This window comes from Lithobates pipiens, unplaced genomic scaffold (assembly GCF_037356315.1).
Source record: "Lithobates pipiens isolate NorthernLeopardFrog02 unplaced genomic scaffold, aLitPip1_a1.2 Scaffold_1, whole genome shotgun sequence".
Taxonomy (NCBI): Eukaryota; Metazoa; Chordata; class Amphibia; order Anura; family Ranidae; genus Lithobates; species Lithobates pipiens.
The window spans coordinates 163,217,426-163,239,853 of NW_027507685.1; the positions used below are offsets into that span (position 1 = coordinate 163,217,426).

A 22,428-nucleotide genomic window follows, 5' to 3' on the forward strand; every position below is an offset into this window, starting at 1 on the left:
GTACAACCATAAGATTTGGGGCCGAAACATGTGGAGAAGATAGAAAAAGGAGAATATTGTCTGCGAATAAACAGAGCTTATGATGAAAGCCACCCATTTCAATACCTGTTATAGTGGGTTCTATCCTAATTCTTTGTGCTAAAGGTTCAATGAGTAAAGCAAATAATAATGGCGAAAGTGGACATCCTTGACGAGTCCCTCTCAGTATATTAAACTCGTCCGATTTGTACCCTGCATATCTGATATAAGCTTTGAGATCTTGATACAAACTAGAGATCCATCGTAAAAAATGAGGGCCAAATCCCCATTTGGAAAGGGTATAGTTCATATATGACCAAGATACTGTGTCAAAAGCTTTCATAATATCTAAAGAAAGAAAACAAGTGGGAATACGTCTTTTTTTAGCGGCATGTGACAGGAGTGTTGCACGTCTAATATTATCTCCTGCTTGATGTAATGGAATGAAGCCCACTTGATCACGATGTATTAGATTGCCTATAATAGTATTTAATCTGTTAGCTAGAATTTTGGCTAAAATTTTTATGTCCAAATTTAATAACGAAACAGGGCGATAATTAAACCATATTGAATCGTCTATGTGAGGTTTAGGGAGCATACAGATAATTGCAGTTAGGGTTTCTCTTCTAAAAGAATGACCTTCCAAAAGGGAATTAAAAGTGTTTGTCAAGACTGGAGATAGGGTGTCTACAAACGTTTTGTAATACAGCGCAGAAAAACCATCAGGACCTGGCCTTTTATTTAGTTTCAGATTTTTGATAACTTCAGATACCTCTATAATTGACACTGGTTCCTCCATCATTTCCATTTGTGTTTTAGATAGTGTCGGTAGAGATATATGAGAGAAAAAATAATTGGCTCTAGAAGGGTCCAACTCATTATTAGAAGAGTATACATTTTTTAATTGTGTTTTGAATTTTTGTAATATTTTTAAAGGATTATTTGTGTATACCCCCCTAGAGATTTTCAGACGTATCGGTTTCATTGGGTTCTGGCAGGATTTTAATGCCCTGGCTAATAGTGTGTGAGGTTTATTCGCATTGATATAGAAATTGTGTTGTGATCTCTTGATGGTTTCATCCGCTGCTTCAGTAAGGAATAGATCAAATTCCAATTTAGCTTTGTCAAGATTTATTTTAGATAAAGAAGAAGGGTTATTTTGGAATGCTGTGTGACATTTATTGAAATTTGTTTCTAAAGTCTGACAAAGGATTTTCCGCTCTCTGTTGAATATGTTTGCTTGCTGTAGACATATGCCACGGAGAACAGGTTTGTGTGCTTCCCATAATGTAGTCGGAGAGACGTTAGGTGTGGAGTTATATTTTATATAATCTTTGAGCGCAATTTCAATATTATTTTTATGAGCTGGATTTTTGAGTAGGAAATCTCTTAATATCCATGTTGGATCTTTTTTTTTTGGAATTATAGAGGCAACAGTAATGTAGCCTGCACTATGATCGGACCATGGGATGGGAATAATTTTTGTAGATATTATTTCTGGAATTAGCCCTATGGACATAAATATATGGTCTATCCTAGAGAATGAGCGATGACGGAACGAGTAATGTGTGTATTGTCTCTTGGTTGGATTCAATTCTCTCCAGGTATCTACTAGGTTATGTTTTGTAATTAGTTTTGATAAGAGTTGTTTGTCTGCTGTATGTGACTGTGGGATTGGTGATTTATCCAAAAATGGGAATATGGTCTGATTAGAATCTCCACATAGAATTGTAGTACCTATTTTGTGGTGTTCTATAGTTTGAAATAAATGAGAAAGAAAAGAAATAGGATTTTTGTTAGGAGCGTAGTATGATGTAATGGTGATAGCGGTATCAAGTAGGTGTCCTTTAAGAATCAAATAACGACCTTCTGGATCTTTGATTTCCTTAATTAGTGAAAATGGTGTATTGCGATGGAAAGCTATAAGCACGCCTCGTTTTTTAGAGGAGGCCGAAGCTGTGTATACTTGGGGGTAGTCTTTACTGAAAAATTTGGGAGTGGATTGTGACACAAAATGAGTCTCTTGGAGGCAAACTATATGTGCTTTCTTGGATGAAAATGTGCGGAAGGCTTTAGTGCGTTTGTGTGGAACGTTTAGTCCCTGAGTATTTAATGATATGATGTTTAATGGGGCCATGGAGTTGGGAAAAGTAAATATGTGTTGGTGTTTATGTTAGAACGTGTGTCATATAAGAAATTATTTGTCTCCAGAGTATAGGGGTGGAGGGAAAGGAGATAATGACTGAAAAAGAAAATACAATTAATATACAATATTGAAATATATCTTAACATATCTATGTTCTTAATGTGTCCGTTGGGAGGAGAAAATCTCTCCCTCCAAGGGTACATGAGCCACTGTCAACTGCCGGTGTACACCGAGCTGCTGAGGGTAGCAAGAGAGGGTGCAAGGAACTTCCCTGCAGGACACCAAGAGCCAATCATATAATTTCATTTTTCAAGCAAAAAACTAAAAATGTAAGATTAAGGCAACCTCAGAGACAAAGAAGAGAGAGAGAAAAAAGTTATAATAAAGTGCCTAAATTATTAGGAACATTTCTTAAATAAGATTATGATAAAAATATTGATTGGAAGTCAGAGAAAAAACTCGGCAGTAGCCATTCTGTTGAAAAGGCAAGATAGTAGCCTCAGTACAAGTGTTTATCAGTCCATAGTGTCAGCCAGATCTGGAGGTGGAGATTGTATGCGACTTCTTTTCTGTGGATTGTAGTCTTCTTCTCTTCTGGAAGCAGAGGAGGGAGTATCAGCATATGAGGATGATTTTTGGCGAGTGCCTGCAGCATCTCTTGATGTGTTTATCATCCCCAGTTTCTGTAAAGTAGTTTGCAGGTCCTTAGCTGTTCGGCACATATATTTGCGACTTTGGAAAGTAAAACGCACTGAGAAAGGAAAGCCCCATTGGTAGATTATGTCATTTCGCTGTAATATTTGCAGTAGTGGTTTCAGGGTTCTTCTTTTCTTGACTATAATCTGTGAGAGGTCTGTGAATAATTGATATTTATGACCCTGGAAAATTAGGGGATCTTTATTTCTAGCTGTATTTAGCAGTAGTTCCTTGCGGTAGAAATGCAATTTTGCGATAATGTCACAGGGAGGACCATCTATTTTCTTTGGTGCTAGGGCTCTATGAACCCGGTCCATTTCAAGACGCTCTAGTGGGATAGCTGGTTGTAATTCTTGAAAAAGTGCAGTAATAGCACCGTTTAAATCAGTCACAGATTCGGGTATTCCTCTAATACGTATATTGGAGCGTCTTGCATGATTTTCGAAATCCTCCAATTTGGATTGTAATATGTCATTTTCCTCTTTAAGAAAATCAATTTCTGAGGCAATGTTAGATGTATAATTTTCCAGATCGTCTGCTCTAATTTCCAGTGCTGATGTACGCTGACCAAGTATTCCAATTTCTTTGGTAAGGCTTGTGGTGATGATATCTGCAGTGGTTTTAGTGATTTTTGAAGCAGATTTTCTATTTGTTTCAGCGTTACAGGAGGGGATAAGTCTTTTTGTGTGGAAAGTTCTAAATTCTCCAGAACTGACATATTTTTCTCAGGTATTTGGCTAGAGAGACTATGTGCTTTTAATGAGAGAACATCTTTATGTAAAGCAGCAGAAGGGGCTGTCTGTTTGTTCTCCTCACTGTGTCTCCCCTCAGAGGGGGAGGGTTTCAGTGCCATACTGCTGTGTGTGTGAGGCGGCGCTTTCTTGTTAATTTTCTGCCTCATGAGTCTCCTCTGACTCCCCCGAATGTCACTAATGTAAGGTAGGGATATTTATCTACCGTTTGGTATGATATATATGCGGAGGGTCAAGTTACCTCCACCGTTATATGGCTCCGTTGTCCTGCTGAGAATGGAGCTCTAAGCCAGCATTACCTCTCGGCTAGGCTCCGCCTTCTCCCCGTATCTTATTTCTTGAGACACTAACAAGTCAGGAAAGTACAAATACCTAATGACACTTTTTTTTTAGAAAGTAGACATTCCAAGGTATTAAGTAAGTAGCATGGTGAGTTTTTTTAAGTTATATTTTTTTCTCACAATTCTTTGCAAAACGAAGATTTTTTTTTTTTTTTTACAAAATTGTCACGTTATCAGGTTATTTCTCACACACAGCATATGCATACAACAAATTATACCCCAAAATACATTCTGCTACTCTTCCCAGAGAATGGTGATACTGCATGTGTGAGACTTTTACACAGCCTGGCCACATACAAAGGCCCAACATTGAAGTAGCCCCTTCAAGCGTTCTACGAGCATAAATGACACATCTCATTTCTCAACCACCTATTACAGTTTTGAAGGCCCTGGAGCACCATGACAACGGAATTGCCCACAAAATGACACCATTTTGGAAAGCAAACACCCCAACGTATAATCTAACACATAGCATGTATATAGCAAAAATTACACCCCAAAATACATTCTACTACTCTTTCTGAGTATGGCGATACCACATGTGTGAGACTTTTACCCAGCCTGGCCACATACAGAGGCCCAACATTGAAGTAGTACCTTCAGGCATCCTAGGATAATAAATTACACAACTCATCAAGGTCCTTGAGCAACAGGACAGTGGAATTACGAACAAAATTACCCCATTTTGGAAAGCAAACACCCCAACGTATATTCTATGAGGCATGGGCTGCAGATAGGTACTTGGGTACTCTGATGGCCTGGTAACAGGTACTCGGATGGCATGATGACTGGTACTCAGTACTCATATGAACTGTGACAGTTACTCAGATGGATTGTGACAGGTACTCGGGTACTCAGATGGACTGTGACAGGTACTCATATAGACTGTGACAGGTACTTGGGTACTCAGATGAACTGATAGGTACTCGGATGGACTGTGACAGGTACTCGAGTACTCAGATGGACTGTGACAAGTACTTTGATGGCTGGTGACAAGTCCTCTTTATTGGGGGGGCAATCAGTGTACTGTAAGCGGTAACGAGATGTTACCACAATCTCCTTCTCACACACAATCGGTGTGTGAGGAGGAGAACCCGGTAACATCTCGTTACTGCTCTGTTTACATTTAGTGATCGGCTGTGAAAGAATCACAGCCGATCATGTGGTAAACAGCCACGGGCCAATGGCTGTTTACCAGCATTGGTGGCGAGCAGCGTTCCCAGGAACATGAGGCCACCGACGCGCGCTTGCGATCGTGCACATGCACAGTGCAAAGTGGGGCAGTACCATCTGTAATTGGCCATGACGATCACGTCCCCCCCCCCCCCTCGGTGGCGAGCGGTGTCTCCGTGACACTCCACCACAGAAGGTATAGTGCTGCATGCACACAATCGCATGCATGGCCTGTTTAAATGGACAAATGTAATATGACGCCGCCCAGAAAAGAAGCGCTGCCTGGCCACCATATGATGGCCTGCGAGCCGCAATCGGTTAAGGTAGTAATTATTTAGAATGGCAAACGCATGCACTTTGCAAAATATTAATATTTATTAATATTAATATTTTATTAATACAGTATAGGACATGGGCAAAGTATTCATAGACCCTGGGTTATAGGCTTGTACCTTCAGGTGATTGGACACTGGCAAAGCTTTTGAGGACAAGTCCCCTGAGCACTTCCACTATAATCCAACCCCATTCTGAGTCCAAAGTTGTTGTCTTTTTTTACCACGCAATGTAGAGTAACTAAGGATGACCTTTGTTGTGTTAGCACACCCCACGTGCAGAGCCCGCCAGGAAGTCGGCACTGCGCTAATCACAGGCAGCAAGACATTTCCCGATCTCTGCAGCCGCGCATCGAGACAATGTCTCACTGCCTGTGATTAGCGCAGCGCCGACTTCCTGGCGGGCTCTGTACAAGGGGTGTGCGAACACACCAGAGCTCATCCTTAAGAGTAACCAAGCAAGACAAGGGAGGGTAGCCTGCGTCATGTTCAATACTCCATCATATGGAATTTACAGGTAAGTCAAAATTCCTCATCTTAATTGTACAGAACAGGACACATTCAAAGTATTCATAAACCCTGGGAAATCCCCAAGCAATGAATGCCAAACAGAACTGTGCCAACAATAAGGGTCAAGTTGCATCTGCAGAGGATTGAACATCCACCTGGTAGAACTTTGAAAAGGTATGAACAAAGGACCAAGTGGGTGCCTTACAATGCTGAGCTACAGATACCTAGTGCCAGAAAGCCTAGGAAGCTTCCACTGCTCTGGTAGTGCGGGTGTGTAAAAGTGCAATTTTATTTCTTGAGGGACTTTTAATTTCACAATCCAAACTCTTAAAAGAATGTTAAGCCAACATTTCATATTCCTGAAATGTGCCTGCTGTACCATGCACGTATCTATCTTTGTGTAAAATACTTCATGTTTCTGCCAGTCCCTATCCTTTTCTATGAAAAAAATCACCACACTAGGCATTACAGAACAACATCATGCTCAGTTTTCTGGCTGTGCCTGCTCTCCTCCAATAAACAGACTTGTTTATTCGAGGAGACAGTCTTTCCACCCCCACCCCTGGACAGCCATCAACAGGGAATACTAGTGTACTGCTTCTTCTCCTGCCCCAGCTCTCTTAGCCCTTGTACACACGGTCGGACATTCTGACAACCAAATCCATCGGATTTTGACCGAAACTGTTGCATACACACAGTCGGACAAAGTTGTCAGAAAATCTGATCGTACTTAACGTGATGACATTATTTCGCTAGGACTGGACTAGGTTCAGGCTAGTAGCCAATAGCTTTGGTGTAGGAATTTGATCTGAGCATGCGTGGCACTTTGTCCAATCGGAATTCTCTACACATGATCGGACAAAGTCCGATCGGATCATGTTGTTGGAAAATTTTACAACCTAGCTGGAAAACTTGGTCCGTCGGAGCTCACACACTGTCGGATTATCCGACAACACGGTCCTATCGGACATTGTCCATCGGAATGTCCGACCGTGTGTACAAGGGCTTATGGAGCAGAGAACAGAAGATATGTGATCACATATGAAGAAGGAAAAATGCATTTATGATGCTTTTTTAATTTCAATAGTTTTTACAGAAAAAGGTACAAAGTATACTGTAAACATAGTATATCGCAGTAATATAATAACAATTATGCCGTGTAAACACAAGCGTTTTTTCCGTCGGAATTAACTCTGAAGGTTTCTCAGATGGAATTCCACTCAAGCTGTCTTGCCTAAACATGGTCACACCAAAGTCCGCCTGTCAAGAACGTGGTGACATACAACACGTACAATGGGACTAGAAAAAGGAAGTTCAATAGCCAGTATCCAATAGCTTCCGTCTTGTACTTGCTTCAGAGCATGCGTCGTTTTTGGTCGGAACAGCATACAGACAAGCATTTTTCCCGATAGGAATTGGTTCCGTCGGAAAAAATTTTTTAGAACATGTTCTCTAGGTCTGTCAGAACTTTTGACGTAAAAAGTCCAATGGGGCATACAAACGATCAGAATATACAATAAAAAGCTCCCGTCTGACTTTTTCTGTTGGAAATTCCGCTTGTGTGTACACGGCATAACAGGATCCGCTCCTTCATACCAAGCAATTTGTAGGCACTTATTCAGTTGTGTAAAGTGAAGAATTCCCTATCCAAAAGTTTACAAACAATATCTACTGGTTTTTTATTGTAAGAGGGTGAATTTCCCCCTCCGATACCCCTACTGAGTTCACACTGTGCCTTGGGTAGGGAGGTTCTGTACCCCTCTATTTTGTATAAGTATTCATTTCAGGTTTTCTATAATGCACATTGATTCATCCATCTCAATAAGGGTTTAAGTCATTGCTTTAAGCAAGAAGGCAAAGATGTTTGAAAAACGATACCAATGTACAGAAGACAATGAAAATAAAAATATTAACCTAAATTAAACAAGACGTGTATATACAGTTTTTGTGTCATTTGAGTGTGTGCAAGCCGTAAGTAGCATTCAAAGCTTTTTTGTCTTGTACCAGTCAGTCCACGGTTTCCATTGTTTATGTGCTGTTTGAAATATGCCCTGTGATGATGCGAATATTATTTTGTATGTGGCATGTGTGTTTGACATCAATATTATTTATTTTATTGTGGGTGTTTCTTGATCTTTCCAATGTCTCATAGTCACTAGTCTATTGCTTAGTAAAATGTGGGTCGTTATTACGCTGGTATCTTTTGGTAGTAAATCTATACCCAAAGAAAGAATAGCCAATCCTGGAGTTTTGGAGACATGTAGTTTCAGCATCTGTGCTATCATGTCGAATATTTTGTCCCAAAGCATACATATGTGTGGGCAATCCCACGATATATGGTATGAAGTACCTACAGATCCACAGCCCCTCCAGCATAGTGGAGAAGTGTGGGTGTAAAATTTAGATATTCTAAATGGGGCTAGATACCAGCGTAATAATATTTTTTGAATTAGTTCCCATAGATTGATGTTTTTAGTGGCAGAATATGTTGTTTGAAGTGCACAATGCCATTGTTCTGGGGTGTGGGAGGCCCTCAATTCCTGTTCCCATGCTTTGATATTAGAGAGTTTAGTAAATATTAATTTGTTGTTTAAGGTGTTGTAGAATAAGGATATTCCTTCGATATTGGTAGAATGTTTGGTAAGGTATAGTGTTATTCTCCAAGGTAGTTGGATGGAAAGTGGAGGAATAGTTCGGAGGAGGTGACTGATCTGGAGGTATCTGTAATATTCAGCCTCCACTAGATTAAATTCTATTTGTATTGCTCTCAATGTTTTCATGGTGGGTCCTATCATAGGGTCTGTAATGTTTGTGATTCCTTTTTCTACCCAGTGTGTTATGTGGAGATCCGGTATGATTCGAGGTATACTGGTGATAGGTATTGCTAGTGAAGATGTAGGGGAGTTTGTATGTCGTGTTTCTATCATATATGTCAGTATTACATTGTATATCCCTGTATGTTGCAGTTGTTCTGGTGCTTATCTAATAGTTTCTTGAAACTATTGATGCTGCCCGCTGAGACCACTGCCTGTCGAAGGGAATTTCACATCCTTGCCGATTACAGTAAAGAACCCTCTACATAGTTTAATCTTAAACCTCTTTTCTTCTGATTTTAATGGGTGGCCATAAGTCTTGTTAAACTCCCTTCTGCAAAAAAGTTTTATCCCTATTGTGGGGTCACCAGTATGATATTTGTATATTGAAATCATGTTCCCTCTCAAGCGTCTCTTCTCCAGAGAGAATAAGTTCAGTGTTCGCAACCTTTCCTCATAACTAATATCCTCCATTTCCAGTACATCCTTTCTGAGAACCGGTGCCCAGAACTGGAGAGCATACTCTAGGTGTGGCCGGACCAGAGTCTTGTAGGGCGGGAGAATTATCGTTTTATCTGTGGAGTGGATCCCCTTTTTAATGCATGCCAATTTTCTATTTGCTTTGTTAGCAGCAGCTTGGCATTGCATGCCATTACTGAGCCTATCATCTACTAGGACCCTCAGGTCCTTTTCCATCCTAGATTCCCCCAGGTGGTTCTCCCCCCAGTGTATAGATTGCCTTCATATTTTTGCCACCCAAGTGCATTATTTTACATTTTTATACATTGAACCTCATTTGTCAAGTAGTTGCCCACCCCATTAATTTGTTCAGATCTTTTTGCAAGGTTTCCACATCCTGCAGAGACGTTATTGCCCTGCTTAGCTTAGAATCATCCATGATTACAGAGAATGAACTGTTTATCCCATCCTCCAGGTTGTTTATGAACAAATTAAATAGGATTGGTCCCACCACAGAACCCTGGGGGGCCCCACTACCCACCCCTGACCATTCCGAGTACTCCCCATTTATCACCACCCTCTGAACTCACCCCCGTAAGTAGCCAGTTTTCATTTCATCTACTTATCCTATGGTCAATGCCAATGGACCTTATTTTGTACAGTCAAATGCTTTTGCAAAATCCAGATACACCACATCCATGGGCCTTCCTTTATCTAGATGGCAATTCGCCTCCTCATAGAAGGTTAATAGATTGGTTTGGCAAGAACGATTCTTCATGAATCCATACTGATTACTGCTATTGATACCGTTCTCATTACTAAAATCCTGTATATAGTCCTTTATCATCCCCTCCAAGAGCTTACATACTATTGATGTTAGGCTAACAGGTCTGTAATTCCCAGGGATGTATTTTGGGCCCTTTTTAAATATTGGTGCTACATTGGATTTTCTCCAGTCAGTAGACGGTCAGTAAAAATTATGAACAATGGTCTGGAAATTATTTGACTGCGTTCCCCAAGTACCATTGGGTGCAAGCCATCTGGTCCCGGTGATTTATTAATGTTACATTTCCCAAGTCAATTATTAATTCTGTCCTCTGTTAACCATGGAGGTGATTCCTGTGATGTGTCATGAGGATAAACACTGCAGTTTTGGTTACTGAAGCCCCCTGATTCCCTCGTGAAGACTGAGGAGAAGAATAAATTCAATACTTTCGCCATCTCCCCATACTTTGTAACCAGATGTCCTTCCTCATTCTTTATGGGGCCAATATGGTCTGTCCTCCCTTTTTTACTGTTTACATACTTAACCACTTCAGGACCGCCGTATTGCCATTGTACGTCAGCACAATGGCACAGGCAGGCAGAATCACGTACATCTACGTGATTGCCTTCCAGCGGGTGGGGGGTCCCATCGGACCCCCTCCCGCTGGTTACGGTGGTCCGATTCGGTCCAGGAGCGCTCCGTGATGAGGGGATGGCCGTTCGTTTTCGGCCACCCCCTCTGGATCGCTCCTGGCCAATGAGAAGCTTCCTCCCCTGTGTATTGTTTACACAGGAAGGAGGAAGTGATGTCATTCTCCTCGGGGCGGTCTTTTTGACCGGACTACGAGGAGAAGAGTAAAAGTAAGTCTGCACGAACACTACACTGACATGTAGGTACACACAGGCACACAAACCCCCCCCGATCCCCCCCCCGCCCCCCCTCCCCCCCCAGTCACAGTGTCACTGATTGCATTGATCATTTCTTTACTGATCAATGCATTCAGTGTCAGTTGTGACAGTAAAAACTGTCAGGACAGTTAGTGTTAGGTCCAGGGTAGCCCCCTATCACCCCCCAATAAAGATTTAACCCCCTGATTGCCCCTAGAGTTAACCCTTTCACCCCCTTTTGCCAGTGTCACTAAGCGATCATTTTTCTGATCGCTGCATGTGTCGCTAGTGTCGCTAGGTAGCTAGTTATTTTTTTAGGTTCACCGCCAGGTTTTTATATCGCTAGGTACCCCGATATACTACCCAATAATGTTTTTAACCCCCTGATTGCCGCTAGTTAACCCTTTCACCCCCTTTTGCCAGTGTCACTAAGCGATCGTTTTTCTGATCGCTGCATTAGTGTCGCTACAGTCGCTAGGTAGCTAGTTATTTTTTTAGGTTCACCGCCAGGTTTTTATAGCGCTAGGTACCCTGATATACTACCCAATAATGTTTTTAACCCCCTGATTGCCGCTAGTTAACCCTTTCACCCCCTTTTGCCAGTGTCACTAAGCGATCATTTTTCTGATCGCTGCATGTGTCGCTAGGTAGCTAGTTATTTTTTTAGGTTCACCGCCAGGTTTTTATATCGCTAGGTACCCCGATATACTACCCAATAATGTTTTTAACCCCCTGATTGCCGCTAGTTAACCCTTTCACCCCCTTTTGCCAGTGTCACTAAGCGATCGTTTTTCTGATCGCTGCATTAGTGTCGCTACAGTCGCTAGGTAGCTAGTTATTTTTTTAGGTTCACCGCCAGGTTTTTATAGCGCTAGGTACCCCGATATACTACCCAATAATGGTTTTAACCCCCTGATTTCCGCTAGTTAACCCTTTCACCCCCTTTTGCCAGTGTCACTAAGCGATAATTTTTCTGAACGCTGCATCAGTGTCGCTAGTGTCGCTAGGTAGCTAGTTAACTAGGCTCCCAAAAAGTCCCCCACATGTGGTATCCCCGTACTCGGGAGAAGCAGCAGAATTTATTTTGGGGTGTAATTTGACTTCTGCCCATAGCATGTGTGAGCAATATATCATTTAGTGACAACTTTGTGCAAAAAAAAAAAAGTTTGTAATATTCCCGCAACTTTTGGCAAAATATAAAATATTCCATGGACTCAACATGCCTCTCAGTAAATAGCTTGGGGTGTCTACTTTCCAAAATGGGGTCATTTGGGGGGGTTTTGTGCTATTTTGGCATTTTATGGCCTTCGAAACTGTGATAGGTAGTGAGGAGTTAAATCAAAAATTTGCACCCTTAGAAATCCTGAAGGTGGTGATTGGTTTTCGGGGTGCCGTGCGCGACTAGACTCCCAAAAAGTCCCACACATGTGGTATCCCCGTACTCGGGAGAAGCAGCAGAATGTATTTTGGGGTGTCATTTCACATATAACCATGGCATGTGTGAGCAATATATCATTTAGTGACAACTTTTTGTAAAAAAATTTTTTTATTTTTTTTTTTGTCATTATTCAATCCCTTAGGACAAAAAAAATAAATATTCAATGGGCTCAACATACCCATCAGCAATTTCCTTGGGGTGTCTACTTTCCAAAATGGGGTCATTTGGGGGGGATTTGTACTGCCCTGCCATTTTAGCACCTCAAGAAATGAGATCGGCAGTCATAAATTAAAAGCTGTGTAAATTCCAGAAAATGTACTCTAGTTTGTAGACGCTATAACTTTTGCGCAAACCAAAAAATATACGCTTATTGACATTTTTTTTACTAAAGACATGTGGCTGAATAAATTTTGCCCTCAATGTATGACTAAAATTTAGTTTATTCGATTTTTCTTATAACAAAAAGAAGAAAATATCTTTTTTTTTCAAAATTTTCGCTCTTTTTTCATTTATATCGCAAAAAAAAAAAATCGCAGAGGCAATCAAATACCATCAAAAGAAAGCTCTATTTGTGGGAAGAAAAGGACGCAAATTTCGTTTGGGTGCAATATTGCATGACCGCGCAATTACCAGTTAAAGCAGCGCAGTGCGAAATTGCAAAAAGACCTCTGATCCTTAAGGTGTTTATTGGTCCGGAACTGAAGTGGTTAAAGAATTTCTTGGGATTTTTTTTGCTCTCTTCCGCTATGTGTCTTTCATGTTCTATCTTAGCCATCCTTACATTTCTTGTTGCATTCTTTATTAAGTTTGAATGCTGATGATGATCCCTCAACCTTGTATTTTTGGAAGGCCTTCTCCTTTGCTTCTTTGCTTTTATATGCATTTTTACATTAGAGTTAAGCCATCCAGGACTTTTGTTCGCTCTTTTAAATGTGTTACCCAATGGAATGCAGCATTGACCCTTATTTAATATGCTCTTAAAGCAAACCCATCTCTCCTCCGTGTTCTTTGCTTCTTAGATTTTATACCAATTTATGCCTTCGAACAAGGCTCGTAGTTTAGGGAAGTTGGCTCTTTTAAAATTCAATGTCTTTGTATTCCCCTTATATTTCCTATTTGTGTGATTTATACTGAAGCCAATTGACCTGCGATCACTTACCTAAATTGCCCCGTATTTCCACATCTGTGATCAGGTCTGTATTGTTGGTAATCAGTAGATCCAATAACGCTTTATTTCTAGTTGGTGTGTCTACCATCTGACCCATTAAATTGTCCTGCAAGACCTTTAGGAACTGGCGAGCCCTAGATGAATGCCCGGTTCCTTCCGCCCAATCTATGTCTGGATAGTTAAAATCCCCCATTATGATAACACTTCCCATCCTTGTTGCTATCCAAATTGTGATAGGAGATCTGTCTTCTCTTCCTCCCTCAGGTTAGGGGGCCTATAGCATACTCCCAGTATGATTTTCCCCTTAGCTTCATCCCTTTGGAGCTCTACCCATAAGGATTCCACCTCCTCCCTGGCATCTCTCACATTCACCTGTACATTATTCTTGATATACAGGCATAACCCTCCCCCTTTTTTACCCTCTCTATCCTTGTGATAAAGGGTATACCCTGGAATGTTTACCAGCCAATCATGACAGCTGTTGAACCAGGTCTCTGAAATTCCCACAAAATCCAAATCTTCCATCTACAACAGTATCCATAGCTCACCTATCTTGTCCGCCAGGCTCCTGGCATTGGTGAACATGCCACGTATTTTATACCGGTCGCATATTATCCCCTTATTGGGTGTTCCGAGATTGCAAATAGGACTTGCTACTATACTTACCTTGGGTTTATGTGCTTTGGTCAACCTACCACTAATGTCCCCAATACTACCCTCTGGAATATGTTCCGCTCTGACTATCTCTACCTCTGGACCCTCTACCCCCCCCCCCCCCAATTGCCTAGTTTAAAAACCCCTCTAACATTTAGGTGCAGTCTGTCCCTTCTATAGTACCTGTTATCGGCTGAGAAGTTGGCCCAGTCCTCCAGAAACCCAAACCCCTCCTTACTACACCAGCTCTTCAGCCACTTGTTTACTTCCCTAATTTCCCTCTGCCTTTCTGGTGTGGCTCAATGTACCAGTAGTATTCCTGAGAATACTACCTTGGAGGTCCTTTTCCTCAATTTAGCTCCTAAGTCCCTAAAATCATTCTTTAGCACACTCTGTCTGCCTCTGACTTTGTCATTGGTTCCAACGTGCACCATGACAGCTGGATCTTCCCCAGCCCCTCCCAGTATTCTGTCCCCCAGATGCGTGATGTGCCGAACCCGAGTGCCGAGTAGACAAAATACTGTTTGTCGCTTCAAGTCTTTGTTACAGATTGGCCTCTCTGTCCTTCTAAGAATCAAGTCCCCTACCACCAGAATCTGTCTTTCCTTTCCCTTCGCTCCCCCTCACTCTCTCTCTGGAGGAATTCTTCCCTCGGAATCTAGGAGAGTCCCTCAGCTCCAGCAGTGCTGGTCTCTGACTGTTTTTACCGATGTAACTCAATGGAGTGTACTTATTGGGATGCTCCAGCCCTGGATCGACCTCCCTGGCACTTCCCCCTCTACCCCTCCTATCACCCATCTACTCTTTGTCTCCACTCGCCTCCGTGCTGGCCCCAGCCGGCACCTGCCGCGTACGTTCCTGGCTCTCCTTTAGTATGGAGGGACTTCTCAGTGCTGACAGTTGCTTCCCACGATTCAGAACCTGGGCTTCCAGGGAAACAATGCGCTTACATTTTGCACAGCAGTAGTCACCCTCAATCGGATGATCAAGGAATGCATACATACTGCAAGAAGTACACACCTCTCCACACCCGCCGGGCATCGTACCTATTAAATTTAATGAGGATTATACCCTCTCCAAATTACCTAACAACTAGCTTCCTGACACTAATACTCAACAAGACAATACACAGGTACTCGCAGAACTACGTGCACTCGCAGAACTACATGCACTCGCAGTTGTAAAGGCAGGTGTTTTTATCTTAATGCATTCTTTGCATTAAGATAAAAAAACCTTCTGTGTGTAGCAGCCCCACCCAGCACCCCCTAATTACCTACCTGAGCCCCATCTCTCTCCAGCGATGTCCACGATCCCCTCAGCCATCCAGGACACTCCTCCTGATTGGCTATCAAAGCCAATCAGAAGAGAGAGGGGCCGGGGGCCAGGTTGGGATCCGAGAAGAGGAGGATCTGGGCTGCTCTGTGCAAAACCAACTGCACAGAGGAAGTATAATATGTTTGTTATTTTAAGAGAAAAAAAAGAGCCTTTACAATCACTTTAAAGTCTCTCTTTTTTTTTTAAATAACAGGTTATACTTACCTGCTCTGTGCAGCGGTTTTGCTCAGATCAGCCCCGATCCTCCTCTTCTTGGGAACCTCACCAGTGGTGCTCTCAAAGCAAGAAGCTTGCAATGGGGCACCCAAGCATGCTCACTCCTGAGCTTCTGCTCTGCATGTCCATTCACAGAGCTGCAGCCTAGCCCCCTCTCTCTGCTGTTTGTCTCAGTATTTGTGATAGAAATCAGCAGAATTCAATGGCTCCCCGTACTGTCTCAGCTAATCAGGAGGCAGAGTCACCGGAGAGCCGAGGCACTTGATTACATTGCTGGATCTAGATGGGGCTCAGGTAAGCATTATGGTGGGCTGTGGAGGTTGCTGCACAGAGAAGGTTTTTTACCTTCATGCATAGCATACATGAAGGATACAAAATCTTGAGCCTTTATTACCAAGGTTGGCAACCCATTGATCACAGTCTACCTGTAATTTGCAGGAAGCCGACGGGTAGATCATGATCAAGGCTGTGCCGACGCTTTCCCCAATTCTCCACCACTCTCCTTTTACTAGCAGAGCGATGGACAAAACAGTGCTGGATGGAGGGCAGGAGAATGGCAAGCTACTTTAGTTAAAGGATAAGTTCACCTTTTTTTTCTGAATACCAGCTTTTCTATGTACTAATATAGCATTAATCTACTTCCTTTTGCAAAAATATCAACACTTTTCATTAAATCTACAGACACATACTTCACTTTTCCTCATAAATGTTTCCAAACATATCCATTAGTTCTGCCTTACATCTTGGACAGACTTTAGATCATAACACAGGAAGGAGTTGATCACTGGCCTCATTAGCGCACACACACCCTGCATCATCCACCCTTCTTTGGTGCAGCGCATTTCTGAAATGCAAGTAAACACATAGATGTGAATGGAGCCTCATTGTTCTTACATTATTGCACCAATTTCACTTTCAGGCCCCATTCACATCTAGCATAGTGGGAGTGCACATTTTCGGGCTTGTTTTTTCTGTTACACGCATAGGGCAGTATGTTGATTTCAATTGGCTGCACTACATGTTGCTCATGGGACATTTTGGTGTTTTGTGGGTTGCATGTTTTTTACTGTGCGTTTTGCAGCATTTGCTACTTGTTTTGTATATTTAGTCAGAAGGCTGATCACGGATTGCATTTCATACATTGATGAGGACAAGTGAAGTGTGTGTATATTTAATGGAAAGCTTTGATATTTTTCAAAAAGGTTGGGGGGGGGGGGGGGAGGTGATTTGAAGCAGGGCAGGAGACTTTACTGTGACACTGTTTTTATTGGAGGCTTTATTTTTATTTTTTTAAAAGGGTGACAATGACACACGACCAAAATTGTGGCTACCCTTCCCCTGTGATCTTTTATTATTTACACCCTGTTGTCCAGGTAAATCTCAACCTCTGAAAGGTTGCCTACCCCTGCAGTAGAAAAACACTTTTAAGCCTGGGAAAAGTTGTAAGGTGCCCTGCTGTTTGAGGTGGTAGAGGTAGAGACTCCTGAAAAGGAGGCTTTTGGAATTTTCAAGCAAAACCCTTCCACCTTAACATTTTTGATGAATTGGTTGAGTGCAGCCTTAAAAAAAAAAAAAAGCCTTCGGTCTTGAAATGGCATACTGTACAAGTGGGGTGCCTTTTGCAGGCAACTTTAGCTGTCCAGGCTTACAGGCACAAGAATCTATGCATGTGAAAGGAAATTAGAACCAGTCTAGAAATTTGTGTAATCACATGTTCTAGGGCATTCACATAAAAGTGCAAATCAGAAGATAATTTCAGTTTTCCTGGAATCTAGGATCATGATGCTTTTAGTTGTGACAGATGTAGAAAATTCAGCTTTTTTCAGGTAGATCACTTGCTGTATGCCTGAAATTTGGATGCAGAGACCAAAGTTAAAATCTGTTCCTGTTCTAATGCAAAGGAAGCATAATCATTCTGAGGTTGAGTGTTGTGCCGGCCCTTCAGCAGAGTGAATGCTTGCCTGGGGTTTGGCTGTAGCTCCCTTTCACCTGGCTTTTATGGGTGAGGGTATTCCCCTGTGGGGTATTGGTTCAGAATGGAGGGTTGGTGTGTCTGGAAGGAGCACACAGCAACTCAGGTGTAACAAATCTTTATGGCAAAAGTGCAAGAATAAGTGCCCGAGTACCTTATAAGGGCTCTAGGAAGAGGTGCAACAAAGTGTGAGACAGAGTGACCCAGTCTTCCCTAACAACACTGAACTCTATATAAAGCGTAGGTTTCACCCATCATGGAATAACTATGAATGGGGTCTTCATGGTCTGGGTTCCATAGCCATGGAGTTGTATAGCACCCTGTGGCTTACTACCAAGCGTTACACTAAATGCCAAAGCAAGTGCTCATGCAGGTTCCAGTGCCTGAAGCAGTATTACAGGTCATACCCACGGTGTGGGGTTTGGGTACATCTCCCAAGGTCTTACTATAGTTGTGCTGATATGGATGCACTGCTTCTATCAGAGAAATTAGAAGGCAGTGAAGGAGATGACTAAAGAATCAGAAAATAAAATAGGAAAAAACTTACGCTAACCGTAATTTCTCTGCAAAAGAGAAGAGGCCCATTGACTTAGGACACCAGCAAATAGCTGAGGACTAACGGAGTGGGGTAGGGTTATAAGGGAGACACCCAGAAACGTGTTCTCAAAAGCCTTACTAGAGGTTCAGTCACCTGAAAGTATGAGTTTAAAAAAAAGGTTCTGTGAAAACTTTACCTGTGTCCTTTATTATTAATATATATATGATTTTCTATGTTCATGGTAAAAGGACTGTTTTCCCTACTTGGATTTTAAGCTTACCCAGACAACCCAACCCTACAAATAAAGCAAATTCCCCATAATCATAAAGCCATCCAATGAAATGGACAGGTGATCCTCCTACAACATATCTTTAATCAGTGGAATTAAATAGGGAGTGAGACTGACACATCTACCAAAACTGACCTATTACTTCAGATACCCTTTCAATCTGCATAGATAGTAAAGACATTCAGAATTTCCAATCTAAAGTGATCACATTTATTTGGGGCAGTTCTCAGCTGCCAAAGAAACTCTGTACACTTAAGCAAAGCTCGGGACTTCTAGACCTCCACTGTTTGTGTGGTACCAGGCATCTAAACAAACAACTCTCATCCAAATTTTTACCTGGGCCATTTCCTAGATCAGTGATGGCAAACCTTGGCACCCCAGATGTTTTGGAACTACATTTCCCATGATGCTCAACTACACTGAAGTGTGCATGAGCATCATGGGAAATGTAGTTCCAAAACATCTGGAGTGCCAAGGTTCGCCATCACTGTCCTAGATCAACCCCAAGTACTCCAGGTGATGGGAAGGCTGAAGAACAGGCTTCTTGAAGTTGAGCAGGTATCCAAAGATTTAGGTCTCTTTCACATGGCCGACCTGTTCAGGTCCGCCTGTCAGTTTTTCATGCGGACCTGAACGGATGCGCCATAGAGGTCTATTACTACTTTTCCATCCGTCATCGGAACGGACCGGGTGACGATGGACTGTGCGGTCTGTCGTCACCCAATCTCCCATAAGGGAGAACGGCGCTCCGACAGGTTCTTCCCTGCGCAGTGTGCAGAGACAGACCTGTCCTCTGCCTGCTCAGCGGGGATCAACGGAGCGATCCCCGCTGAGCAAGCGGATATTCACTGTACAAGTGGGGTGCCTTTTGATATCACTGATCTGTCCCGTATGAAAGAGGCCTTAAGGAACTGGATTACTTTTTAGATGTGGCTAATTTTTTTTATTTTATTTTTTTGCAAAAGGTCATCCAGGTCCCACGGCAAAGCGTTGAAAGCATTGGTGTTCAGGAAATATGGGAAAGAAGATATTGGATTATCCACTGATGTCAGATATTTCCATTGGGCTGAGAGAAATGAGGACATTTTGAACAAGCAAAATTTGGATACACACAGATGTCTATGGATTTTAGTTCCAGAATCCTCATTCAGTTTTTGGGATTGAGTAAAACTCTTCTAACTAATCCTGTGCACTGAGATTACCACCCCTTATACTGAGCGTTTCAAAGTTGTGCATTTTTACAGTGTTTTCGCTTAGATTACCAATGTAAAAGGCAGCAAAATGCCTGTAATCTGCCCCAAAGAAGCACGTTATTTTTTTGGGCGTTAGGGTGTTGTTCACTGAGATGTGAACAGGTGCTATTGAAATTAATGTTATTTTGCTTTTTGGAGCGTTTTAGGTGTGAATGCAGCCTTGAGGTGAAGCTAGCAGATTTCAGGGTAGAAATTGTGGAGGGTGCAGGGGGGAAAAAAATAAAATAAAAAATAAAAACAGAATCCTTTAACACCGGTGTCTTTTGGCCTTTTAAGGAGTTTTCAGATTCTGGGTGGTGGGGCGGGATTTATGATCATGTGAACGCCGTGATTGGCAGTCACATGACTGGAAAGCTCTTGATTGCAAGCAACAATAACTTTCCGTTAGTTGCCGGTAACTGTGCAGGGCTTGCGCTCTTGGCACAGCTGTGTTCACATTCTGGTATGCAAATATGCTGCTGCTCAGGCCCAAAGGCCCACCCACCGAGAAAATGCATACACAGTAAATGTACATAAAGAACAGTCTTTATTAAATTACCCATCGACAATTATAGCTAATGTTAAAACAATACATAGGTACAGTACCCGCAAGCGGGTACAATAAACAATGATGAATAATGGACTATAATTAAAAAAATTATATAAAGGTGTGATGCGCTAATTTCCAGCCATACATATAAAACAATAGTGAATGAATAAACGAAACCTTCTCAATAGACAAACGCTTCATACAGTGCAGATATAAATGCGAAGAAAAAAATTATTATTTATACAATATTTAAAAGTGCAAAACGTGCATTAATATAGCTAAAAGTGATCAAGTGCATGATGTTTATAAAGTATATAAAAATAGCTCCAAAGTGGCTAGGTGAATATGTTATGCTACACACATCAACAATGCATAAACGCAGGTATAGTGTAAAGATACCGTGAAAACAAAAAAAACTGTTTATACCAAAAAGTGACAAAAATGATATGCAAAGAAAACCAAATCTGCGTGGTTAAAGTGAAGCACATTAAAGTGTCCCATACATAGTCAAATAGTGTGACTAAATAAACACACTAAATTAAAGTGCAACGTGCTGAGCCGACAATCCTTCTGTGGTGGTTCGTGCAAGTGATGCTAATAAAATGCAATTACCTCAACGCTGTGAGGTAAACAGCGAAATTAGTACAGGGCAACCAGGTAGACTGGGGCGATCACAGGGATGGCTATATAGCAGGTTCTTAGAGATTCATCCAGCTTCCTTGTGTGTAATATAAGGTGCACTCAAAGAAATAGATCAAAAGAGGGCTGCCATAGTGTAGTATTTAAAACATGTAATGTTTATTTAAAAGGCTAAATACTACTCACAATCGAAGCTTTAAAACAATGCACGAATATTACAGCAGCAGACCGGATATGGACGTCACTTCCGGGTTCCAGAACCTGCTATATAGCCATCCCTGTGATCGCCCCGGTCTACCTGGTTGCCCTGTACTAATTTCGCTGTTTACCTCACAGCGTTGAGGTAATTGCATTTTATTAGCATCACTTGCACGAACCACCACAGAAGGATTGTCGGCTCAGCACGTTGCACTTTAATTTAGTGTGTTTATTTAGTCACACTATTTGACTATGTATGGGACACTTTAATGTGCTTCACTTTAACCACGCAGATTTGGTTTTCTTTGCATATCATTTTTGTCACTTTTTGGTATAAACAGTTTTTTTTGTTTTCACGGTATCTTTACACTATACCTGCGTTTATGCATTGTTGATGTGTGTAGCATAACATATTCACCTAGCCACTTTGGAGCTATTTTTATATACTTTATAAACATCATGCACTTGATCACTTTTAGCTATATTAATGCACGTTTTGCACTTTTAAATATTGTATAAATAATTTTTTTCTTCGCATTTATATCTGCACTGTATGAAGCGTTTGTCTATTTAGAAGGTTTAGTTTATTCATTCAATATTGTTTTATATGTATGGCTGGAAATTAGCGCATCACACCTTTATATAATGTTTTTAATTCACATTAGTGAGAGCCAACTCATATAGTGATTGCTGCTTTTTTCTGGGTTTTTTTACTCACTTCTATTTTCCATAGAGCGCAGAAGCCTTTAGATATATAATGGACTATAATTGTCGATGGATAATTTAAAGGGGTTGTAAAGGTAAACGTTTTTTCACCTTAATGCATTCTATGCATTAAGGTGAAAAAACATCTGACAGTCCCGGCGCCCCCAGCACCCCCCGTTTTACTTACCTCACTCCTCGAAAGTCCCGCGCTCGTCCCCCGACGTCCTTTCCACCATTCAGCCTGGCCGCTGATTGGCTGGAGTGGATGGATGGAAAGCAGCGCAGCCATTGGCTCGTGCTGCTGTCACTCACATCCACTGACGCGGAGCGCCGGGGGCGGGGCCAGCTGTATCACGGGAGCGCGCCCGCAGATGCTTCTCACCATGCGAGGGAGCTCGCATGAAAGTGAGAAGCATCTGAGGTAGAAAGCCGAGACAGCCCCCGAGGGACCCCAGAAGAGCAGGTTCGGGGCCACTCTGTGCAAAACGAGCTGCACAGTGGAGGCAAGTATAACATGTTTTTTTTTTTGTTTTTTAAATAACATTCTCTTTACAATCCATTTAATAAAGACTGTTCTTCATGTACATTTACTTTATATATG

At 41.8% G+C, this 22,428-nt stretch overlaps 1 long non-coding RNA gene across 1 annotated transcript in view; it reads left to right on the top strand.

Annotated features, from left to right (window-relative positions):
- Window positions 1–20,015, top strand: part of LOC143978200 (uncharacterized) — a 37,818-nt gene extending 17,803 nt beyond the window's left edge. Inside the window, exon 3 of the long non-coding RNA XR_013273910.1 lies at window positions 19,469–20,015. This is a non-coding gene — a long non-coding RNA (uncharacterized LOC143978200). The remainder of the gene's footprint in view (window positions 1–19,468) is intronic.
- Window positions 20,016–22,428: the final 2,413 nt, after the last annotated feature.